The sequence below is a fragment of the Corvus cornix genome, chromosome 7, assembly GCF_000738735.6.
Source record: "Corvus cornix cornix isolate S_Up_H32 chromosome 7, ASM73873v5, whole genome shotgun sequence".
In the NCBI taxonomy this organism is placed as follows: domain Eukaryota; kingdom Metazoa; phylum Chordata; class Aves; order Passeriformes; family Corvidae; genus Corvus; species Corvus cornix.
In genome coordinates this window covers 23,087,582-23,111,527 of record NC_046337.1, presented here as the reverse complement: position 1 = coordinate 23,111,527, position 23,946 = coordinate 23,087,582, and the positions used below count along the sequence as shown (strand labels likewise).

General features: G+C 40.4%; 1 protein-coding gene across 6 annotated transcripts in view; it reads right to left on the bottom strand.

Annotated features, from left to right (window-relative positions):
- Window positions 1–22,937, bottom strand: part of OSBPL6 (oxysterol binding protein like 6) — a 102,061-nt gene extending 79,124 nt beyond the window's left edge. For 5 of the 6 annotated variants that reach the window (XM_039554645.1, XM_039554649.1, XM_039554648.1 and 2 more), the window contains exon 1: window positions 22,648–22,717. The gene's annotated coding sequence lies outside the window, so the exon portion shown is untranslated. Of the gene's footprint in view, window positions 1–22,647; window positions 22,718–22,857 lie in introns of those variants that run through there. The other variant, XM_039554647.1, reaches the window with a different exon arrangement.
- Between the last annotated feature and the right edge of the window lie 1,009 nt (window positions 22,938–23,946).

Here is a 23,946-nt window from a genome sequence, read left to right as displayed (position 1 = left end):
CAAACTGAGAGCAACCAAATTTCACTCTTCACTAACACCTGTTAGTGGTCTACCATATTAAAAAAGGTGCTGGTGTGACCCATGCAATCAGTAAAATCCTTCCCATCACAAAAGCCACTGTGACTACTGCCACTCTGCTTTGCCTGAAAGCCCCTGGAAAGAAGCCAGAACTTAGGAACACCACACTTCCATTATCCTCCCTCCTGAAGACAGTTAAGATAGAAGAGCTTTTATGACTCACTGCCTGCGCTCCACACTGCAGATACCGGGGATATTCTGCAGTGTCCTAAACTCTACAGGCACAAGAAAAATTAAAGAGTTTTAGCCACAGTGACACTAACTACTCTTATTTGAATATTTATCCTGAAATGCATTAGGCTTTTACTATTTGCCCATTTGGGGGGCTGAAAGGCCACAAAAGCTGGTTATTACAGAAACACTCTAGCTCTAATATACAGATTTTAATTCTGTAATATGAAAAACTGCATCCTAATTGAGATGATTTAAAATATGCTTTAAAACTGAAGTGTTGACAAAACTTCAGAAAAAGGGAAAAACACCACCACACACATATTGGGACACACTGTCTTTCTGAACTACAAATGAAGGTTGCAATATGCAAGAAGCTACAAGAAGGAGGCTGCTCTCCAGGAATAAGCTAGCACCATCAGAAATGCCAGCACTTCCTGACCACCTACAAGCATCACCAGACAATTACTATATAAATACTACTTCTACACATGACAACTGTCATCACAGAAGTTTAGATTAATTATCTAAGTAGCATATTTCACATATCAGACAAAGCAGAGAGGAATCCTAGATGCCTTCTTCAAGAAATACAACTGTAATATATCTTGGTGTACAAGCTCACCTTGGAAAATTGCAACTAAAAAAAAAAAAAAAAGAGTATGTATTAGTACAGCCAGTTGAAGGATATTACACATGTATGTATTTGTTACCAGTGAGGCTCATTCAAATCAACACTGTCATTTAATGGGTCTCATTTCTTACTCCAAAAGATACATGGAAAAACCAGAAATCCTCACCATGATCTATCACACAAAAAACCAGACTGGTTCCTAAGGAACATGTCACATATAAAGCAAACCCACCAAGGAGAAAATAGCGTTGTGAAGTACTTATTCATTGGAAGAATCTGACACACTTATGAAGATTGAAGCTGCTGCAAAACTGCTACAAAGCCGCAGAGGCTGCTAGCATTGCCTTTGTTGAACCAGAAAAGCCACTGTTAGAGCCAGGACAAATAGGGCACATAATGAACAAATACATCATCTTTACATCTGCAATGCTACAAACCAAGTCTTTGAAGCCACATAGGAGGTAAGGGTGCAGCAGCTCCAGGCTTAGGCAAAATACAAATCACTTAAAGAGCACCTTCACACTTGCCACACAAAAATCATTTTTTAAAAAAAAAAATCTCAGAATTATGAGCCAATTGCTGTATTGTTACTTCTTCAGGAAAGCATTTTAGTCATAATTATTCAAGGACCAGAATGGAAAACTGAATAGTCTAAATTTCATAAAAAACAGTTTTCTCTTAGTACAAATAATCACATTACTGTTTCTCAAAAGCTCTTCACATGCTCATATTCACTGATCAACTGTGTAGCATTATTCAGTCATTGTCGTTCAGAATTCAGAAAGAAAGGAAAGCAGAATGGCATCTGATATATGAATATGAACTCCTTGCTGGGGCACGTGCCTCCAGGTACCTCAAGACAATGGTGACAGGCTTGCTTTCTTGGTAGCATAATTCATGCTTTTATCTCTGGGATTTTGATACAGTAGGATTTATGATGTTGGGCATATTTCTGACTTCTGGCCACAGCAGGTATTTTCACAGATGTTCCAGAATTATTGCCCACTGCAGAATTGCATGTGATATGATTCAATCACTTGGGTAGTTTTGTTGTCCACAAAATTGAGTCTCACTACCCCAATAACGACACGCTCGAGAGAGACAGATCTGGCAAGCCTGGGTGCTCAGTGGTATTCCACAAATCAAGCACACCAATTATCAAAACTTTTTGTAATTTATACATTTTAGCAAACAAATGAATTAGTATTTATTGACTACAAGTCACATAGGTCTCTTATTAATCAGTATTCTATCTTCAATTGGGTAACGAGTCTCTCGCTTCCTATGCTAAACAGTCCACATGCTGACTCTTTTCCTTCTTTTGAGTCGGTGGTTTTTTGGGTCGGTGATCCGTGAGTCAGCGGTCCTGACCTCCCCCTGCTGGAAACACCTCCTACCCAGCCAGAGCTGATTCAGCACAGTTGCTGAGTTTATTAGTTTCTTCCTTGTCTTGAAAGTTCTGCCAAACGTCCTCGTGGCTTGTAAATTCTGCGTTCTTTGCGTCCACTACCCTTCTTCCCAAGCCTTGGTAACCCTCTGAGATCACTGAAGCATGTCAAGTCCTAAACCTTAACAAGGCAATTCTACCAACAAGTACTTTGTCTTTCTAACACCTAGACATCACTTAGAGCTTGTTGGCTGCTCTCTGTTTCACGCATCAAATCTCCCTTCTTGCTACTTAGGCTTGAAAGTATACAAAGGTAAAACATCAAAGAACATCCTTTCTTAAGAAAATTTTACATATTCCACATTTGCAACAGTTTATTCTGTTTCTGTCCTGTTATGGTTCTAAATGGAATTGGTATAAGCAAAGAGCAGAATTATTGCAGATGATACAGTGCAGATCAATTAGATTGTTGCAGGAATTATAAGTGGAGGTTTTTCTGTTGTCTCATGTAGCAGGCCGAGCAAGACATCCATCACCTCCTCCTAGTCTTAAAAATTCCCTAATGCATACAAAAGTGCAGTTCTGTTCTGAGAGTTGCCTGAAAATATTTTATGTTACTTGACTAATTTCAAATATAAAACCTCATTATGTAGTGATTAAAAATAAGTTTTAAGTGTCAGTCCTAGAAGTGTACCTTGAACTGCACTGCACACAAAAGCTCTGTAGCCAGAGCTGAGCTAGCACCTTTCAGTTATGGCATGCATCCTAATTTGTTCTGTATCTGTACTACATCTGCCACAGTAATGAACTTTTCAGAAACAACAGGAATTTATCAGTGAAGTCGAGAGAGATGATTCATTACCAGTGACCATATACCACCAAAGAGCTGAGTAAGATGGGAGAGGCTGACTGTAATCTGACTTCAACATCACAGTGACTCACCCATCCACTTGACTTGCATAGGAATACACACAAATACACAAATAAAGCAGCCCATAGAGTCCCTTCCCAATCACATTAGTATCAGACATATAGAAAATGTATCCAGAATTCTATTTTAATCTAATAAAAATAATAACACGTAGACATCTCCTGGGAAATATGGGATCAGAAGAACAGAAAGTAAGATTTCACAGGCTGCATGTAGAAGAGATAATGGAAGAGGGGAAAAAAAAAAAAAAAAGAGTTCTACCATTACAGAATAGTCACTTTATTTTTCAAAAGGAGATATATCATGAATGCATTGTTTAAATACCAGAAAATCTAGGTACAGGACTTAGAATTTACTGAACAACTCATAAAGTAGACAGCTTTGCAAAGTACAAAGTAACCAATTTTTGTATTAAAGAGTAAATAAACCCTTTTCTTATTAATGTATATATTTATATTTTTTGGCAAGAGACAAAAATTATGAATTTTTATGTGCACATGATGTAAAAGAGATTTTGATTCCAAGGCAGAAAGAAAAAAAAAACAAAACAGTTGAGTAAAATTTACTCTATTCCCTAAATATTAGGGAAAATACCCTATGTCTCTCTGCTTATTATTTATAACATTTATACAAAGATATGAAGAATTTTATCTGCAACTACACTTTAAAAATGTACTGTTCTTCATCCAAGTAAATAAATAAAAATCTCTATTTATATAAACAGAGATGCTTTATCCTGAGGACAGTGTACCCAAACATTTTCATTTTATTTAATCTTCTCTTAGACATAAGAGTAATTCTTTTTTAAGCTTGATGGATCCTAAAATTAACCTCCTAAATCTGCATTTAGCCTTGATTTAGACTTAAAATTTAAATAAACAACAATTCTCATTGGCAGACTCAAAGGTCTTACAAGAAACCTGCTCTAATTCCTACAGCAGGATGTCTATTTTATATGTCTAGTCACTGCAATTGTTTCAAGCTTTATAAACAAGCTTTACAAGGCAAAAAAAAAGGCACTTTACAAGTGCAGATTCTCTAATAGAAAAAGACAGGTCCTTTTAAGAGGGATGTTCTGAAAACTTAATTTCAAGACTCAGGACAGGGAAACCTGTATTGGTACTTTTCTGGAGTGGGTTTATCATTTTCTGTTACTTTGGTATCTGATGTTTGTGTAAGAAGCTGATGGGGCAATCAGAACTTCACTTTTCCTTCAGAACATCAAGTGATAACATGAAGAGATGTTGGTGAGACTACAATATAGAAAGGATGTGAACAGAAGTGGATGCCGTGAAAGTAGAAGATAAATTCATGTCAACTATTAAGCTATTTAGAGAAGGAAGATGAGCTTTGCTGTAGCTGGCATTAGAGCTCTGTAACATACAAGCCAATGCACTCTGATTTCTTAACCCAATTCCACATGCACAAGTCCTTTGTCACTGTGACTGCTTGCAGTAGCAGCTACATTAAAAGCAGCTGATAGAGCTGAGTACTACAGTGACCAGCAAAAACGAGATTTTGATATACTAGAACACATCTCAATGCAACAGATTTTGTTGATCCCATCAAACCATGCTACTGGAGAGGAAAAAATAAAAGCCTTAAAGATTACATCATCCATAATGAAATTACACAGCAGCCAAGCTGTTAAAGGAGAACACAAACACTTCTGGACAAGGAATATATTTCTGTAAAAACTGAAGAAGCTAGCACCTAAGTGGCAGAATAAACTGACTCTGAAGGAGACCTCAGGTAGTTAAAATTCAAACACATACAGTCCATTCAGGAAAAACACTGAAGGAAAATGTTTCATAGAATTATAGAATGGTTTGAGTTGGAAGGGATCTTAAAATCATCTCATTTCAATATTCCTTATTTCCTATTTAGTTTGTTGTGTTATTCTCTTCTCACAGCTCAGCTTTTATTTTGAAAGACTTCCATTTAATTCTTTATTGGCTGAAAAAAAATAGTCAAATTCTAAACCTCTGAATTGATCTGAATTTATTATAAAGCTCAAATGCTCTGAACAGATGGAACAAATACTTCATACAGTACCTCAGCCATCCAAAAATTCACAGGCTATGTGTGTATAAAACAAGGAAAATTAGGTGGGTTAACAGCAGGAAAGTAGCTACAGCATCTCTGTGTGATGTAGAGACGTGACTGTGAGCCCTTTGTCTGGATGGGTGCCAAGGCCTCCCCACAGTTATCCTAGCTGTAAATAGGTAGCTCTTCACTCAAGCTGAGACGAAAAAAGGCAGACAGATGTGATAACAGCCATATTGCTCCCCTGTGAGCTGTTGGCTGCAAAATACAAGTGGGCCTTAACCACACAAGATCAATAAGCAACCTGCATCCAGAAGAGATCTTTAGTAGGTTTTGTTTTAGGGAAACATACCAAAGTATCAAAGCATCAATAAGTCCGTTGGTTTCTTTGTAATTAACAAAAACCAAACAAACAACAACAAAAAAAGAACAACAATACAGATTTTTCAGCAAAGACAAATCTCATTAGTCAACAGTTTTAATGTAAGAGCTATTACACGCTTAAAAAAAAGATATTTCCCATTTTCACCCGTTTATACTGCTCCTCCAGCATTGCCCATGTTTTCTGCCTCATTCCTTTTCTAAATGGTTTTATTCTGTTTAAGTGATTCTTCCACATTGACAACCTTTTCTGCCAGATTTTTTTCATTGCTTTGCTCCTATATCCAAAATGCAGAGCATCCCTATCTCTCTTCCCCACAGGATTTCTTTCTTTGTTCATGTTGCCTTTTTTTTCCTCCAGTCCTCTGTTTACTCTCTGTCTTTGCTTATTTTCCACCACTTCAGCAGAAAGGAGTCCAAGCAAAGATAAAAAACAAATGGGAAGCAAAAACATTCCTTCTCTAGTCCACTATTTTGTGCATGGAAGCATGCCATTTCTGGGGAAACAGTCCAACTGGCACCACAGCAATCCCTGTGGCACTGGACAAGGATGTTACGTTGCTCAGGCAACCATTCCTAATTGTCTTTTGGGATGCTGAGCAAACAAGATAGAACTTTTTTGCTGGTCTGGCTGAAGGTCACAGTAGCATGGTGGCAGTGAACACAGGTTGCTGCCACAGCAAGTGAGGCAGTGAACAAAACCACATCAGGCATCCTTATATGCAATAACAAGTCAATCGCATATAAACCCCAATCTATTGTGCAGCCACAGCCATGTAAGATAATGTGTACAACAGTTGTCATACAAGACTACAACAACTACTATGCCAGAGACAATGTTATTCTAGACTCATGCTGCAAGCAAATCTGAATGTTTCTCCTGGCTTGAAAAATTAAACATAAAAAAAAGCTATTTATATATAACACTATCCTACAAGAAACAGATTGTCAACAACAGTTTGGCAGGGCACCATTAACATCTTTTAGAAATCAGGAAGAAAAATCTTCAGAAAGTAAATGTCTGCTGAAACAAATGAAGACAGAAGCTTTAAGAGCAAGAGCTACTGCCTCAAAGTTCTTCCAGAGGGTTCATCTCAGTATATGAATATTTTGCATCTTAAAAGAAACACACCATATGCTGGGATGACTTTTCCTAACTAGAAAAGTCTGCCTTATATTTTTGGAACAAGCAAGTTTTTCCTTGGGCATGTTTATTGACATGTTTCATAAACCTCAAATCCTTAACCGAAAAAAGAACCTATTTTGGCTGCATGAAAAGCAGATTCCTTTTTAGTTCAGAGACCAAAAGGAAGAAGAAAGGGGAAATTTCAAGTAAAAAAAATTTAAACATCGAGACACACCAGAATGAACATTTCACTGAAATTGTATTCAGATAAAACTTAAGTTTTTTCAAAATTTTCTCCATTTTTCCTCTTATGAAAAATATTTGTTATACTTAATCCAAATTCAGTAACAAAGGCATAAAATGGAAACATTTTTCAGAGTATAAAAAACCAATAAATTGCACTTCCTAATCCAAGAGAGTCAAAAATCCTCTTCTGTGGATCCCTCTACTGTCTCTCTATTTTCTGCGAGGGCCATAGGAGGTACAGATCCACCTGAACCTCTCTGGTTTTTCTTGGCCCTGGAGCCACGCAGAAACCTCCAGCCTATCCTTTAAGACTCTAGCAGAAGGATGGAAAATCACCCAAATTTTTCTTTTAATTGTGTTTACTCTGTTTTCACCGTGGTGTCTGGCCTGTAACACTGAGGTTTCTCCAGCCCACATTACTGGATGCACTGTCTCTCTTCCCTGAGTTTCTTCAAACCTGCACACACTGTAGCATGCTATAATAAGCACACACACCTGCCAAATTTAAGGTCTGGGAAGAGACTGGACCAACTGGGTGGGGGAAACGGGTATCTTGAGCTCCCTGTGACACTTGCCAGTCCAACAGCAGAGGGAAAGGTTTGGTAAGGGCGGTATGTTGTGCTCCCTGCTCTGAGTTACTGCCATGGGCAGGACACTAGGCTCAGCAGACCTAAGGCACCACATCCAGCCTGGGCTCATCTTTCATGTCTAGCGGAGAAAAAAAGGGGGGAAAAATATTTTCAAAGTCATTATCTATATTTTTCAAAGGATGCTGTCTTAAACATTTTTTCCCCCACAGATCATCCTGGTTCCCAAGGCCTGGGAATAGCTCCTACTATAGAGAATAAGAGACATAACTGTAGAAATCTTGTACTTATTTATCCACAACTGGTCAGAAAGCTCTCATATAGTGTTTTTCTAGCTGGACTTGCATGTACTTGCAACGACGTTTGGCAAAATAACTTTCTTAGCTTCCATTATTTCCACAGTGGGTGGCTCCTTCCATGTGTGTCACATTTTCAGGCATATTCCCCTATCCAAGGAAAGCACTCCAGTTCTCTAACATAAGAAAGCAAATTTTACCACTGAAAACATTTGAACAAGAAGACCATGGGAAAGGCCCACATCACCGATAACTATCAAGATGTTCTGCATCCCAAAACACTGCCACTAGCACTTAACACACCAACAAGGTCAACAGTGTCCTACCATTATCATTCAGGGGCTTTCAACTTTCACAAAACATACTCAGAGGCATTTTCAATTTCATAATGACACTTTAACATACACAGTATAAATAGATATGACAAAACATTGTTATTTAAGCCTAGAGGAAGAGACAAGGGGAGTCATATTTCTCTATTATAAATTATTATATACTGTGAAACATTAATGAAACAAGTATGACATTAGTGGACTGTATTCAGAAGATAAATAACATGAAAATTAAAGACTTGTCCTTACAACTACTACTATTGGAATTGTGTTAATTTTCTGAAAAGCTGTGTGAGCAAATGATGGGTTACAACTTGCACTAATTCAGTGTTACAAAGAAAAAAGGTAACTCTTGTGGGTCTTTTCTATTTGCATTCTGTTTTCAATTATAAGCTAATGTTTCGAAGACACTTTTCCTTGTACAGTATTTACGTGCAGGCCTTGAAGTTTACTGCACACACAGCTCCTCATCTATCTCAGGAGGGCTCAAGGAGGACACTGCTTGAGCCCCTCAAGTTGCAGGGCAGAGATATTACAGACTCACAGGCTCTGGCTGCACTTGTGCATTCACGGTGATGGCCAAGAAAACAAGTATATTCTTAAGGGCTTGGTACTACATGTAAAAGCAGGAATACAAGAGGATGCCCAACATAAATAAATGCATATTGTAAATGATCAAATCATTTTAAAAGCCTTTTTGTTCTCATATCAAACTGACATTTCATAGAATACACTAGCACCAAAATGAACAGCATTCTCTAGACACTCTGTACAGACAGAGTCGAGAGAAAAAGCATTTGTGGTCTCTTTTACTTAGACTAAAGGGTGACCTAAATTAACACTGAGTTAAAGATAACAAAAAGACCTCCAGCAGTAAGCAGCTGAACATAAATGTGATTGTTTTGATTACTGTCATCACGATTTCTCAGAAGGAAGCAGCTCAGCCTTCACCTGCAATTCTATTAGGACTGATTCTCATCCTAAGAGGGGACATTTATTACTGCTGGGTGTATTTTCATGCTCAAGATGGGATACTAAAAATTTTCTTTCATGACGACATCTGACTTCATTTGTGTAACATAATTCCCTCAGCTGCCAAGATTCCATCCACACCTCCAACTTTACTGTTAACAACCGCCGTAAGATTTTATCTGCGGAATTGGCCGAGCCCAGAAGATGTGCTGGCTGTCACAAACTCCAATCAAACAGAGTTCATTAAGTATTCCTCCTCCCTCTGCTCACTGACTTTGACAAATCAGGGAGCACTGTTCCCATTCAGAGTTTCTTATTCCCATGTAAGATGGGAATTACAAATTTGGATTTTCCAGAACAAGCTCAATAAAATATGAGCAGGATTCTATTGATAAACTTGCATGAATAAAACTGGTGACCAAACTGCAAGCATCCTCCTCTCTCTTTTCAGGAATCACACATTTATGAGACAGAGGATTTAAGCACCACCACCAAAGCAGAAAAAGGAGTAGAAGGGTTCACTTCATATTTTGCTGGCAATGAATACCTAAATGTAGAATCACAGAATGATTTGCGTAGAAAGGGACCTTAAAGACCACCTAGTTCCAACCCTCTGCCATGAGCAGGGGCACCTTCCACTAGACCTGACTAAGCTGCTAAGAGCCCCATCCAACCTGGCCTTGAACACTGCCAGGGATGGGGCAGTGAGTTACTTAAGAAAATTACTGTTGTCCTTACAGCTGGAGTGATTTCTCCTCTCAAGGAAGAAAAAGAAATTGCAGCTTCTCTGGACAACGTGTTCCAGTGCCTCACCACCCTCATAGTGAAGGATTTCTTCCTTATACCTGATCTTAACCCACCCTCTATCAGTTTAAAACCATTACTCCTTGTCCTGTCAACACACCCTTGTAAAAAGACTCCCTTTAGGTAATGACAGGTGCTATAAAGTCTCCCTGGAGCCTTCTCTTCTCCAGGCTGAAAAACTCCAGCTCTCTCAGCCTGTCTTCATAGGAGATGTGCTCCAGCCCTCACAATTTGTGTCAGAAGTTGCAATTCGAGTCCTCAGGTTTTTCTGAACTTCTAATGCCATACAACCCAAGGTCTGAATTTCAGCATCTCCTTTTTTCTTAGCATTCTCCTCTTTTCTTTCTCCCCTACTATTTCTTAGTTACTGAAAAATCTCCTAACATTATCTGGCAGTAACATCAAGGCATAAGAATAGTCCTGAAAACTATACCTCATGCAAGATTAATGCCAGAAGTATAAACAATAAAATGCTACTATATTAAAAACCATAAAAGATACCATAAAGATAGAAATTGAGATGAAATTTCTCCCTCTGCTCCTTGTTACCATTCACAAATTATAAACTCAGGTAAGGGCAACTCAGTATTTGTAAATTCATTAAAATAAAAAACATTGATTCTGAGTCATCTACCATTTAGACAGCAAAAATATATTGTGATATATTTATACATAAATGTTATCCCCCAAAAAATTTTAGCACCAGTCATAATACCGTCATTAACACAAATAAATATACCTTGAGAAAGTTTCTAACTCAGAAAACTGAATTAGAGCACCCAAGTTCTACTCAAAAGTGAGACTTAGTGGTTTTCCATTGAAACTTTTCATTAATATGTATATTGCCACAGAATGAACAAGGAAACTGAACTTAGCCACTTTTTTTTTTAAGGCACTTTAGGACAATTTCACACCCCAACATTGTAAAGTATTTTGTTACCCTTGACATTTATTTTATCTCAATACTGACTTTCGATTTCTGTTGCAATTTCTTTTTCTTCCTTGAGAGGAGAAATCACTCCAGCTGTAAGGACAACAGTAATTTTCTTAAGTAACTCAGTTAACTTTTTCAGCGTTCTTCAGTCCTTCACAATAGCTGGTAAATCAGCATTTAGGCAACTATGTGTCAGTAACCTCAGCCAAGATGCCCAAAGCCATTTACACAGAGGAGAAACTCCCCTGCCACATGCAATACCTGTTCCAAAATTAATCAACACCGGGAAATAGCAGGAAAATAATTCTTGAAAGACTACCAAGCAAATACACTAAGGAAGTAAAAAGGACTTGTAAGGTTAATTGCATTACTGCTACATAGCAGTAGCAATGACACCTGACAAATATGTTGTGGGACAGTTTCCCAACTATAAAAATTCTAAAACGCAGCTTAAAAAGGAGCGGGGAAAAGCACTGTGGATATTCAGTTGGAAATTGCAGTGTTCTGGAAAGAAAATTACAAATTCATCCTCATTGTGTCTGATTTTTAACAAGCATCCTGAAACGTGAAAATTGTATCTATTTTACAAAGCAGGGCTTTGTAAATTTGGAAAACTTAGGAGGGTTCCTTTCCTTTTTTTTTTTTTTCTTTTTTTAAGTCTCTACAGCTGCTTAGGGCAGTTGTCTCCACTTCCCCACCACTCCAGTAGACCCTCAGAAGACAAAAGGCTACGTAGAGTAGAAGTCTATAGTAGAAGCTTGAAATCTACAGTCCATTCCTTTCAAATATTTATGTTTTAGCCTTTGAAATTATTTGTAAAATGTCTATTCTTTCTTATAATATTTTCATCTATAAAAATTAAATGGGAGACCAAACCCACCAAAGTACCAGTACTTAAACACTGATAAATGCCAGTGACTACAAAGATAATATGAGCCATCACATTTCCGAGTAAGCAAAAATCTAAGCCATGATAGGGATCATTTTCAGTTTCCTACAAAGTTTAATTTCCTCAAATAAAACATTCACCCTCTTAAACTGAACAAAGGTTTTAAAAACACACCACAGTTGCATCATTATTTGATTATTTAATTCATAAGTACAAGCAGTGGTTGGCAACAAGAATGACAAGCACTAAGTACACACCATACAAAATATAAAGACAAATTAAAATCAGCTGTCTGGGAAGCACACACAAGTCTGAGAATACTGGAAGCTTCACTCTTCCTCATTTATCTTTTAATGGAAAAATTTGACATTAGCTGAAAAAGTATTGATTTTCTGTGCTGTAACCTGTGGGCAACTAAAGATTTGAAATTCATTTTTGCAGCATACCGAGATTGCTTAAAAAGAAAAATTTCAAAGAGGTCTGCTTGAATTACTTTCCAGGTCCCACAACACATACAGACATTTATTTCTGTTCAGACTTGTCCTTCTAAATGAGAAACTTGCCTTCGGAAGTTGCACCATTACGTTTAAATCTGCTTCAGCATGGTTGAGATGTATAACCCACCCTGACAGAAACACCAACCTAAAGTGCAAAAATATTTCACTTGCTGCCATTAAGCAATGGCACCTTACACTGCTTCTAGGCATAAGAACTGGTAGAAAAATAACATATTTTCCTTGGTATGCTTACACTGTGACTATCCAGGCCTTCTGTTCTCCAATGTTTTTTCCTTTTATACCCCACAGCCCCTGGAAGTAACCCCCAAGGACCTCCTGAGATCCTAAGGACCTCAGGAGAAGCACACAGGAGTGGCAGCTGGAGGGAACAAGGCATGGAGCATCATCAGCCTGGCCAAGGGGACATGGCTGTGTCCCCAGGAGGAGCAGTGAGCCTGGGCACAGGACTGGAGTTCCAAGAGGAGTGAATTAATGGGTGGGGAGTGACCTGTGGAGGAGAGACAGAATGATAAAGAGGGCAAGAGCTGCGGAAGATGTCTCAGCACTGGAAAGCCAAAAATGATGAACACACCCCTGGTGCATTTGGCTTTAAAAAATTGGTTTCAAAATAAGTTTGTACTCATTACATTGCTTTATAAGAAACTAAATTTCACCTCCAAACAGATTTAGCCAATGTTGGTGGTTTTCTCAGTGTTATATCACACAGCTATGACACATTTTTCATGGCAAACTATCCAAGAACCAGCCAAGAAAGCAGAACTATGTAACTATGTGTTCCTCAAGATATCTGCAGCCTAAAGAGGAGTTTGTTTCCACTAGTTTTCAGCATGGGAATGCTGCCATAGATGTTGAAGTATAAAATCTCTGAAGCTGCCATACCCTTCACAAGCATGTTCTGTGTTTCTCAGCACTGAGCACAGTGCCCACAGCCAGACAAAGCAGAACAGAAAACAAAAAACACAGAGCTTACCTTTGAACCTATGCAGTGGCATCAAAAAATAAAAATTCTTTGTTATGAGATACTGCCCTTCTTCCAGAGAGAGCTATGAGCCTAATGTACATCAATCACTGCCTAAATAGTTCTGGTTTACTATATGTAAAACCCCTTCAACTGATGTAAACTAGCATACTTCTGTTCCCCTCAAGGGAAATTCACCATGTTTATCAAGTTATTTTTAGTATCTACCTGTTTTTTACACAGCATTATTATTCCTTACTGCATCTTTGAAATTATTTTTACTGACTTGCTACAAAAACACATGTTAAAAACAATGAAGAAAATGTAGAAGATTCTAAAGTCAATGTATTTATACTTTACAGAAGAATTCTGTGTAACTTTAAAATAATTCAAATAGTCACTAGTATATAGAATAACAAAGAGATACAGCACAGGTTTATGACTGGTATTTGATAGCTTTATGCAAAATGATTGAGCTAATGTGCTCACAAAGTTAAGAAAGCATAGAAATCTGAAAGCACTGAATAAATCTTTAAAAATGCTGAAGAACATTGAGGGGGAAGTCCACTAATGAATATATCAGAAGGTAATTACACCAGAAATACCATAAAGTGGCAGGGAATAATAGTATCTCCAGCACCACAAGCTGGCAGACAAGGGCCAGTACAACTCTGGGCTGGGCAGGCAGCAGGAATCAGAGCTGGAGGCAACAATCCTTCCTTCCCTGCCCCGTGCACTGCCCTCGTACAGTGTGTTAACAGTCTGAGTAACATTCCAACTATTAGAATGTGCACATGTCAGAGAGGACAAGTGGATATTGGATCTATAAAGGTCAGAAAACTGGGGGGAAAATGAGGCACTCAGGAAGGCACAAAACATCAGGAGAACTATGAGCAGTGATCTGTTGTTACACAGCCTCTGCAGAACCTGTCTAGGCATCTCAATTGGAAACCTAAAACCCAAGGGTATTAAGAAAAATATCACAGCTTTAGGAAAGGCCACGTGATTACAACATGGCCTTTTATCCAAACTTAGTCTTTGTAGATTAATGTTACATTATTTTGGCCAAAACACTTTGAAAACCCGAAGAAATTGATGAATAGGAATTCATAAATTTTAAAGGCAAAAAATCTGACACTCTCTCCTCTTCCTAATGTAGCTCACGAAATTTAAATATGTAGCAGGCAGACAGACACACACAGCAGCTCTTATGGAAAGGGTAGGAGCTATGAACCCAAGCTGCCATGTCATTGCTACATTTCAGAGCATCTGCAGATCCAACCACAACCTCTGCATCACCAGAAATGGAAATTAAAAAGCGTATCATCGATTTCTTCTGAAGCTGTTTCTATCCCTTAAACTCACAGATACTACACAACCACGTGGAGCTATTGAAGAGTCCTGTAAGGGTTGGTCAGCTGGGCTAATTTTAACCCTCATTTCTGACTTGGTTTGAGGCCTCCCCCACTAAACCTCAATCCACATCAAAAGAAAGCACAACCATTATTGTATTAATTAGAGACAGAAGCCACTCTTGTTATTAATTGTAAGCTCTGTCACAAAACAGTATTTATGGTGACTTGGCAAGAGACAGAGTTTGCAGCTACTAAAGAAAATACCTTGGTTTGATTTTTAAAAGATTATTTTGCATTGCAAATAGTAATTGCATTGCATTACATGTCACTGAATACTGCAAACTGACCATGGGTTTTATATGGAGGCTATGCTACCAATTATTAGCAGAACCGAGAAAAGCCTGCTCAGTGGAACAGCATATAATTTACATTTAGCTTCCCACAGCATATTTGTACACCCACACAATATAGGTCACAGTTAAGAGAACTCTTGGTTTTTTCCCCTTCAGTCAGAGAATGCATTATTTTTGCCCATGATTATGTCACCCAAGAATATTAAACCAGGTAGCAACTATGACCTGCCCATTCTTCCTAGTAGTTACACAGAGAACACAGCTGTCAGGCACAAGTGAATGTGGAAAGACAACTTGTATTTAGCTGACAAGAAAGGGGGGGCGGGGGAGGGGGGGAAGGAGATGGATTTTATGCATTCTTCAACCATTCCACAGAAAGAAAAAGAATTTGTCTGGCTACAGAGCTGACCAATACTTTACATCCAGACTCATCGTCTGACTACTCTACAGCTCTACTTCATACCATTCCTATCCTTCTGGTTTTGGCAAACATCTTATGAAGCTAGTTCTCCAGAAACAGCATAAACCCCAGAAACACAGACTTTAAACAGAAAAGCAACATAACTACTTACCAGAGGGATGTGTATGTCATGGTCACATTGGGGTCAGAGGGACCTCAAGACTCGAAACCAACTGCTCCTTTCAGATCTCAGCAAGCTGTTTTATGCTGAAGCTTCTTCCTTTTAATTAAGTATTATTTCCATCATTAGCCACTTCCTTTTCACCCAGCTGACCCACTCTACTCTGAAAGAAACATTTGTCACTAACCTAACCGCTCCAGCTTCCCATTTTCAAGATGAAAGTCCCTTCATCTGGTCCATTTCTTGCCATTTCTGTAGCTCTCCATCAGTGATTCTGCCCTTTCCATTTTCCCTAGATCTATCCTTACCAGGTGACAACACAGCTAACTGGATCCCTAAATATAAACATATAAAAGAAAATAAGTTGCTCTCCACCATTTTCCATTAAAATAAATTAAAGAAATTTTATCTTGTGGCCAAAATCTCAAAAATCATACTCTAAGAAGATGAGCCACAGTCTCTCTTGGTTAATTTCTCTCCCACTTCTCCTATAACACTGCCATTTCTTTCCAAACAAGGTTGAATTTTATTTTCAAAGGCAGAAGGGAGAAACAGTTAAATGCTGTTTTCCTGAACAAGATCAAAAGTGTGTCAGGCATCCCCGAGTAGGTCAGCTATAAAAATCCTCATAAAGTAGAAGTGGGGGCAAGAGTGCACTTGCAGTTCCACTGCAGATGCAGGTTGACCACACACAGGACAGAAACAGTAATAGCAGAGGTGAAACGGGAAGAAGAATCATCAGCCTGGAACCATTCCTGTAGGATGTTAACAGAAACTTCTCTTGACCCACATTCCATTTAACATCACCTTATTCATACTGGGTATGTCACAGGGGAAGAGGTTGGGGTAGCAGCAAGAATTGACAGATACCACTGCATCACATAATCTGAATAAAACAAAGTCGTGTTTTATGAAGCAGGATGAATGTGGCATTTCTATTCCAGCTTGTCTATTCCATGATACACACAAATCAAGGTCCAGGTGACTCTGCCACAAGAGACCCTGAAGAACAGAATGCTCACTCCAGCTGCTCAGTATGTCCAAGTGCTGACCCGTGGCTTGGACCTCACACCAAGCTGCTCCCTTCCAGCTCAACCTTCCAAGTGGCAGAGGTATGTGCCTGTCCCTTGTCATGCTCCCCTACACCTGGCTACTGCTTTAATTCCTTTCTCATTTATTTTTTATTCCTTTCTCATTTAAACCATCAGCATGAGCCATGGAAGTCTCACCAATTCCACTGCCCATACCTAAGGTCAATTAGCAGCCACCATCAAGGTTCCTGTAACTGTTTGGTCTCCCACCACAAACACATTACAGGAAACAGGAAGTTAGGAACTGCTACAGAACAAAGTTCTTCTACTGTTTGTTCATTTTCCAGGATTGATCAGGTCAGCTACCGCTGGACAGATGTAGCTAAGGCCTCCTGTGTCTGAGCAGGCAGGCTTCACTCCATGGCACAGGTTTCATTCAGACTCTTCTTTGGGCAACCCGAGCTTGTTACATTTCTCAACAGAAAACCTGTCAGTTCATCATCTGAAAAAGTGTATCACATTCCAAGACAAGGCTTCTTGAAATCGATCTACAGATCATTCTTAGATAAATGTTACCTACTTTGGGTTGACAATACCAGATATAGGCCCTACTGTACTGATGTAAATGATCCAATCATTTTAATACCCCTGCATCCTTCCCAACCATAATTCACTAATTTAATTGGGAATAACACAGACTCTAGAAAAGCCTCATACCAACAGAACAGCATTTGCATTAGAGAGTGGGCCTACATTTGATACCACATAGAGATCTGTTAATCCAGCTTTTAAGTAGAGAATCCACCAGGACGTTTGCATCTCTGCTAGAAATGTGTAAATCAATAGGGACTAAGCATGATTTTTGTGATTTTCACAAATTTCATGAGAACCGAAAAGTACTGGGGGGTTTATGTAGTTTATAAGCTAGAAGCATTTCCATCTCTCAATTTCCACTGAAAAAAAAAGGGAAAATAAAACTATTTCAGCAGCGTTACAAATGTAAGCAGTCAGATCACACTGTGAGAGATCATAACCAAGACTGCTATCTGCTAAATTCTGGGTAAATTCAGCTTATCCACCTGATTCTCAGCATCCCAAAATAAGGAGGAAAAGATTTGTTGGAATGGGAAGAGGGTCTAAATTCAAAAACTGTGAAATATTTGATTGAGCAAAACAGAACCTTTAAGATATGCCCAGGGACAGCACTCTGACAGAAATACAGATATCGTCCTCCAGCAAGAAGACAGCAAGTAAACCAAGTTTCACAGAGGGAAATTAGGTTTTTGGTAGAAAACCTAATCTTTGAATCTAGCATGACACCTGCTAGTTAAAATTCTTGCAATTTTGTATTAAACTCACAAGCAACTAGAGACTTCCTTTCTTTACACCTCAAACTAATGTATCCATTTTCTCCTTTAAGAGAAGTGCTCTCAACTAGTATTAAAATATATTCCCCTTTAAGGAACTGAAAAAAAAAATAAAAAAGGAAATTATTTAACTTGGTTTCAAAATGCAGCTGCTCTGTCTGCTACAGTGAGGCATTTCTAAGAATCATTATAAAGCTCTCCTAATCTAACCATATTACAACTGCCATACATTCCAGACCCATCCTCTTACTCTTCTTCAATCTCCAACTTACTCTTCCTACTCTTCCTTCAAAGCTTCTCTTTTTAAAGTTATAGGTATCAAGTAACGACATACAATCTTTTTTGGTTTCTGAGTTGGTGATGGAGGGGCTCACACTGAAACCATTTAAGCAACCAGTCTGCAGCTTTCTCAGAAAGACAAGCTTGGAAATTCACCATCTCTCTACCTGCTGCTACCACCCATAACTCTATATAGCCCTCAGCACAGACACATTTCACTTGGAACCAGTTTATAAACTATCTGGAAATTCCATAGGATTAATACATATATGCCAGAAAAAAATAATAATTCTGAGTTTCTGAGCACTATCTATTTTTCACTGTTAATAGAAAATTAACAATTTTCTGGGTTTCACCTATAATGACAAAACAAAATTATAGAATAATTTAGTTTGGAAGGGCCCTTTAGATATCACTTGGGTCAAATCCCATTAAAAAAGGAAAAACAGCAGCAAAACCAACCCTGTTTTTCCCTTATTTAACAATTGTATTTTGGTATTGTTCTTTTTTTTCCTCCCTTAATCTTAGCAAGTCTATGCAGCCCAGAAGTTTCCCTAAAAGACTGACTTTCCCTAAAAGTCTGACTGTCTACACAGGGTAATTTTTGTGGTATTCTCCCATCTTCCATTTTTTCACATTTAGCTGTTCTCCCTTTCGCTGGTTTATCAGCTGTCAGCACCAAAAGGTTCTTCCATCCTTTTTCAACTCTTTTGAAAGGAACAACACCAAAAGAAACAAGACACACTAGAAACACCATTTACTAGCACATATACAGCACTGGCATTTAAAAAACCCCAAACTTCTAACTTCTTCCATGTCTGTATTCTGACTTACAAGAAATAGCTGAAAGTTGTAGGTTTGTATTTACAGCTCAGAAAATCATGGTATGGAGATGGTGAAATTAATTACAAACATAATAACACCATTCGTAGCATAAACTCTACTAGTAGGGCCTAAGACAACAGCCATAGGATATGGGGTAATGGTTTTAAGTTAAAAGAGGGTAGATTTCGATTAGATATAAGGAATAAGTTTTTTTAAGATGACAGTAACAAAACACTGGAACAGTGAGGTAGTAGATACGCCATCCCTGGAAACATCCAGGCCAGGCTGAATGGGGCTCTGAGCAACCTGATCTAGCTGAAGAATGTCCCTGTTCATTGCGAGGCTGGACTAGCAGACCTGTCAAGGTTCCTTCCAACCTAAACCATTCTGTGACTCTATAACTACATATTCCTTAATATTTCATAACATTACAACCAAACGCAGCTCATGTTACCTGGCCCCTCACTATATAGCTTTCTTTTCACTAGATTTGTGGAAGCTGGAGTTTCCTTCATATGACCAAAGCCATATTTTAAACTTGCCAGAAATCCAACATCCCTCAAACAGCCTGAGGATGTTTACTTTCATTTGTGTACTGTACCTGTTGCTGTTTCCTTCAACACGTATAAGGTTGATATGGCAAATTCAACACATAAACAGCAAAAAAAAGTAAGCATTTACTTTAGTATTCCACTGTGAAGGATTTTTTTTAATCTCATTAAACTTAGCTTAAGAAAGAAACACAAGCCTGAAGGAAATTCTTGGAGAAATTCCTTTTTGAAGTATAATTGCCCAGAGTAACATTTCCCATGAAAATTATCTACAGAAACTGCTGCCTTTTCCCATACCAGCAGAGTCAAAAGCTTCAAAACCAGAAAGCAGTTAGTTACAAGGAAAAAAAAAACCTCCCAGAAATCTCTGGGAATTGTTTGAATTCTTCATTGTTTTAAAAAAAATTTAGAAAATACAGGAGTAATGTACAAGTATTTGCTACCCTACACATGAGGCAGAGGGGCTAATTAAACCATCAGGACAGGCTCACTGTATACACACACATTACAAATATAAACACACATCCTTAGCAGTGAAGCACTAGCAATTCCTTCCCGTCTCCCACTGCAGTGACAGCAGGTTCCCCAGCGTGGCACAGGCACAGGAGGCTGACTAAAGTCCCTTAAGAAATACAGCCCTCCTGAGACAAAGCCGCATGGTAAAGAAGCATAAATTCTCAGGATTCTGAATGATTATATTAAAAACAAAACAAAAAAAAAAAATCCAAACCCTTGCTGATATCACATGCATTTGGAGAAACAAGAGCAAAACCATTCACTTCTGTCACACTAAGAACATCAGTAGACCATGGCTCAGCTGAAATGTCCAGCACCCAGGGGTACACACATACACATATCACACACACCTGTGCCAGAGGACTAAAGGAAAATGAAGCAGTAGAACACTCTCTGCTTTCATCTCCAGAGCAGACTGGAGGAAGAAGTAGCAAAGGAGAGCAGTCCCACGTCCACCACCATTTGCAATAGAGCAGGAGGCCAGGAGGGATTCCCCTATTACAGAAGTCACAGAGCTTTACCTTTCCATAGCCATGGTGGCTTTGTAATAGTGTCCAAATGGCTGCTCAGATGCACAGTAACTCTCACACCTGTGAGTTGTATAAATGGTTGTTGGTTGGTTTGGATGGTTGTATAAAAAACACATCCAAGCATATAAATAGGCAGAGTACAGCCCTCCAACACCAGCACTTGGAAAAAACCCCACACATGCTCCTACAAGTATATGCGAACCAGTGTTCACAACACAGACATTTAAGAATAAGCTCCCAGAATGGGCTAAGAACAAAAAATTGCCAGCAATAAGCAAGGCTGCAGACAAGGCCCCCAACAGTACAGCTCTAAGCACTACAGAGGATCTGGGAACACAACAGCAAATTAATGTCAAAAAGCAATCTTGATGAACTACAGTACAACAAAAGGTACCTCTTTCAGCCCGCAGTAGCAAGGGGAAATGTTTAGGGAGACTTCAGTAACAAACCCTCCAATATTGTTTTCCAGATATATATCCTGCCATGTACTTGGAAAGAAAAGGTTGTTTAAATATAAACCCTTAAGGGTTTTCAAATAATCAGTGTTGTACACATCTCTGTTAATTTATCTATGATGGAAAGAAAAGATAGTCTTCCTGTGTAGTTTTTAAACAAAAACAAAAGAAAACCCTATTTATTATATATACATAGAAATGCTTCACTAAACATATAAGATCCATAACAACGACATCTGCTTAACCTCTAAAGGTCAAGGTCATGTCATTTACACCAAGATAAAAAAGTCTAATTAGAGTATCTATGGCTGTACAGGCAAAGGGTGGTTATTAGAAAAGAACTATTATAAACCAAACACAATTACACTGTACAGAAACCATTAGATATTTGATGAGATTTTAATCTTTGAGCTGGTATTATTCTGCAAGTTAATCATCTAGAGAAAAGAAAATCTGTTAAGAATGCAATTAAATGTACTAGTTCCATTAAAATTGAGCTGATATAGTTAATTGTAGTCCTAAAATAGCAATTTCCTCACACCTTCACTAAGCATTTTTTTCATCTACTGAGTAATAGTCTATTTAAGGAACACTTTTCACTTAAACTCTCAAATAAGATTTGTGAATACTTTTGTTCTGTCACGCTACCCCGTACAAGTTACACTGACGTTTGCTATTCGACCTTGGCTTCCTAGTTTGCTCTGAGAAATCCAGCAAAGTCTTTTGTTTCAGTTACTGTTAGTCCACGGTACCTGCATTGCTGAAGCTTTCGGGAAGAAAATCACCAATTTATCCTCCCAGCACACGCCGGCAATTAGAAACTGACATGAAATGACGAGCCAATGGCAAAACTCACGTCATACAGTCATTTTAAGCATCAGCACTTCTGGCAAACACATGATTTCCAAACATTAGTTTTAATGAACCCATACATCTTCAAAGTACTTGGAAGGGATTTGCAGCCTTGCTAGCAAATTGGGAATACAGGCCGTTCCTGCCTTTTTTTGAGCGAAACAGAATGAAAACAAAAAGGTATCCTAAGAGTACATCAACTTGGCAATAGCTAATCTGCAACTGAATCTCACAGACCACAGAGTTTATTGGAGCATTTTAAATTGCTCTGCAGAGAAGGGCGGAAAAATCACGACTTCGGGGAGCGCCAGGGAAGCCGGGGCTGACACGGGCGCATCTCGCTGCGCGGATGCCGTTACGTAACCCCGGCCCGGCCCCCCCGGTCCTGATGCTCCGGCTGCGCCCCGGGGCCGCAGAGCCACGGCCGGGCCGGGCCGGGCCCCAGCCCCAGCCCCAGCCCCAGCCCGCCGCCACCGCGCCCCGGCCCGCTCCCGCCTCCCCCGGCGGCACCGCCGCGCCCCGCCGCGGCACCGGCCCCGCGCATTGCCCGCGGGCCCGCCGAGCCCCGGCTCCGCCGCCCCCCGACCCGGGGCTCCCCGCACATCCCGTCCCGCCGCTCCGGCCCCGCACCCGCGGCCCCAGCGCCGCCGCTCAGCGCCCACCTCCTGGCCGGGATCCGCGACGCATCCCCGCTGCGGCCCGGGAGGCTGCGCCCCGCCGCTCCCGCTCCCTCCCGCCGCAGGTCCCCGCCCGCCTGACGGAGGGAGGGAGGGAGGGAGGGGGCGGGCAGCCGCCGCCGCAGCCCCGCAGCCCCGCCGCGCCGCCCCCCGCCCCCGCCCGCCGGCCAAGGTGCCCTCCGCGGCCGTACCCACCTGCGGCGGGCAGCCCGCGCCTGCCCCCGCGGCAGCGGGACAGGCCCGGGGACAGGTGCCGGGGACCGGGCTGAGGAGGGGCTGGCGGCGCAGGGATGCTCAGCCGAGCGCGGCCGCGGCCCTCTGCACGGAGCGGCGGGGCGGTGCCGGGGCTCCTCGCCGTCCCTCCCGCAGCCGGCCCCGGTGCACCAAGCAAAGCCCCGAGTCGGGGTGCTGCCGGCGTGTCGGAGAAACTGGGCAGCAGCGGGCACCGGGTAACGGGTTTCGGTCATGACATCGGGTCTGGAATTAAACGGAAAAGCACGTGGGCAACAGCGGGGCTGTGCTGGAGCGAGAGGGACCTCCGTGCCAGGGGCGGGAGGATGGTGTCAGACAAAGCGGTGCCGCCGAGGGAGAAGAGCTGTCAGCAGCAGCCTAAGGGCCTTTCCCCACCCAGGCTTGGTGACACAAGCACGACACCCAGTCTTGCACCGTCACCCTCCCGCAGTGGTCACTGCGTTAGCTGATCAATCTTTGTCATCTGATAATGGGAAGTTGTAAAAAAGCACGTTAGACGCGCCAGAAAGCTACCGTAGAAATTACTCCTTTGGTTTAATTTGTATTACGTTTCTGGGGGGTTGGTTTTTTCGGTAGGTTGCTTTTTGGGGGATTTTTTTGTGCAGGGTTTTTTGGGGGGGGGAAGTTGTTTTTTCTTCCCTGTAGATCCTCCGTCACAGCTTTTACAACATCTTTGATAGCTTAACACACCTTTGGAAAGGGGAAGCTGGGCTGTCTTGTGTAGAGAACCTATGGAGTGGAACAGGTCACCCCTGCTGTGGAGCAGACAGGTTGTAAACTCATCTGTCTGATTAGTGACGTGCCTCTGGCACCCTGGTCCTTCTGCTAGGGCCCTGTCATTCCCTGTCCCCAGGGCTGGCACACTTCCTGCCCTCCAGAGATGGCTCTGAGGCCTCTCTTAGCAAACTGTACTCCTACTATTTACATTCCCCACCTCAGCCCTGCTCTCTGGTTCATGGTAACAAGATTGGAAATAGATTTTTGTCGTCCAAGAAAATCAGTTGAAATCCCTGGAGAACTAGATGCCATTGC